At 42.8% G+C, this 2,041-nt stretch overlaps 1 pseudogene; it reads right to left on the reverse strand.

Moving 5' to 3' along the window:
* Positions 1–237: 237 nt before the first annotated feature.
* On the reverse strand, positions 238–1,809 carry LOC116637894 (annotated as a pseudogene).
* Positions 1,810–2,041: the final 232 nt, after the last annotated feature.

The raw sequence follows: 2,041 nt of genomic DNA on the forward strand, positions 1-2,041 counted from the left end.
AGTATCAGGCACTATCATGATCACCTTACATTATTTCATCTAGTCTTTATAACAAACTATTTAAATGGTACTAATTATTTCTTATAAAAAACTTTTTAAAAATCTAATAATCATTGCCATTCTTGTGATTTTTACAATTTAAAAAGTCTCTGTTCTCACACAGACTTTTAAAAATACAGCATGTTTAGATTACAAATGAATAACAAAATCCTGTATTTTGTTACTGCATAGCTATAAATAGGCCATTGGTCAATAGGAAGGTATATTCAAATCAAAGGCAGTTTTCATTTTAAAGGCAAAAATCTTCATAGGAATCTGTGTGTAATATTTTGAAATTGCTGCTATAAACGTCTCCAGTCTGTGAATAAATCAATCTCCTTTCATGACTGATAGTGGTCAATATGAAATGCTGGGACATATACCCTACAATTTAGGAAATGGTGTGGCCGCCATTGTTATGCTTTCAATTGCACACTCATCGGTTCTTCTGTGGATCTGGAAGTAACCATCTTCACCCCAGCTAGTGCCCCAGCTGATTCTAACAATCCAGTAATCCATCCCAGAGCCTGAGTCACCAACCAGAGTCCACCAACTAAACAGCATGATTAATCAACTCAAAGGCGTTGAAGGGGTCTCTCAAACCAGTGTGGTAGTAGATCACTTGTGGTAGTGGAGGAAGTCATTATAGACTTCAAAAGCAACTGCCACAGGCCCATAATGGACCAGCTCAAGCTTCCTCAGGGCTTCATTGCAGTCCCCAGAGAAGCCTCCCACATAGTGCTACTCAGAGGTGTAGTAACGGAAGCAGTCTTCCTTTGGTTTGTGTGGAGAATCGGTGCCTATGTAGGGAAAGCACACCTCTTTCACCAGACCAAAATCTTGGGCATATTTTCTTGCAGTGAGGTACGGGAAGTCACCTTCACAGCCTTGAGCATACTGGCTGCAAGAGACAACCTCCTGAAGACTCACGATTGGGGTCTGAGTATTGTTGGTTATTATACGGTTTCTTGCTTCCAGCATATCCCTAGAAGCAAATGTGTAGCAGCTTCCACAAAATGTTTGGTTTTGAACAGAAGTAACGAAATTGGTACCACAATCATTTCTCCGGTCCCCAGATGCTGGCAAATGTAAAATCATTTCATGTATGTCAGCAGTTGAGTGCTGCAGGTTTGGGCCTTAGGATTCTCTGGCTGTGGCAACACCTCTCCTAATAATCTCTGTCAGGGTTAAGAGTCTCATATTCCATGTATGTGGTTGCAGTCCAAGACTTCTGAATGGCATTGATCGCTTTCACAAAGTCATGGTTGTATTTGTAGAGCCCATTAGAATAGTTTTCCTGAAGACTCTCACGGTGTGCCGTGCTCACGTTCACATTCTGAGAGGTCGTTCCCACCTCAGTTCCAGTGAAATGTAATTAAGTTCCTGCCCAGCACATCAGGCACCCATCCAGCCATGGTTTCGTGGCAGTAACCGGTTACCTTGCCATCTGTCCTCTTCTTTACACTTAAAAAAGGCAAACCACTTGTAGCCATTCACACAATCTCAAAGCCTTGACTGTAAATGATGGTGAAATGGTCAGTATTGACAAAATTATCATATGCTGTGTCCAGCTTCTCAAGGTGCACCACTACATTTTTTTCTGGTGGTCGTCAGTTGATGCCATGTTGGGAACCAAGGTGGCCCACCTGGAAGACCCAGGTACCCAGCACTTCAGGGTAGGTGCATTTGGTAGGTGTGGCAGTGTGTAGTGTCAACAAAGGAGAGAAGCAGAAGGAGGGCAGTGAGCAACCGGCAGGGCCAGGGACCCATGCTGGTGCGGCCCCATAGGGGAGGAGAAGGAGAGAGCAGTCACCAAAGAGCAGAGGGGAGAGAGCCTGAATGGTACTAATTATCATACCATGCTAAGATCAAGAAATTATGTTTTCATAAACTTAAGCAACTTGCCCAAGATCACATAGTTAGTATGTGGAAGAGCCAGGCTTTGTACTCACAACTTTTGATTTCAGTACTTGAAAGTACTACACTCTATTTCTTCTCAAAG

The sequence above is a fragment of the Phoca vitulina genome, unplaced genomic scaffold (assembly GCF_004348235.1).
Source record: "Phoca vitulina isolate PV1807 unplaced genomic scaffold, GSC_HSeal_1.0 scaffold15, whole genome shotgun sequence".
NCBI lineage: Eukaryota > Metazoa > Chordata > Mammalia > Carnivora > Phocidae > Phoca > Phoca vitulina.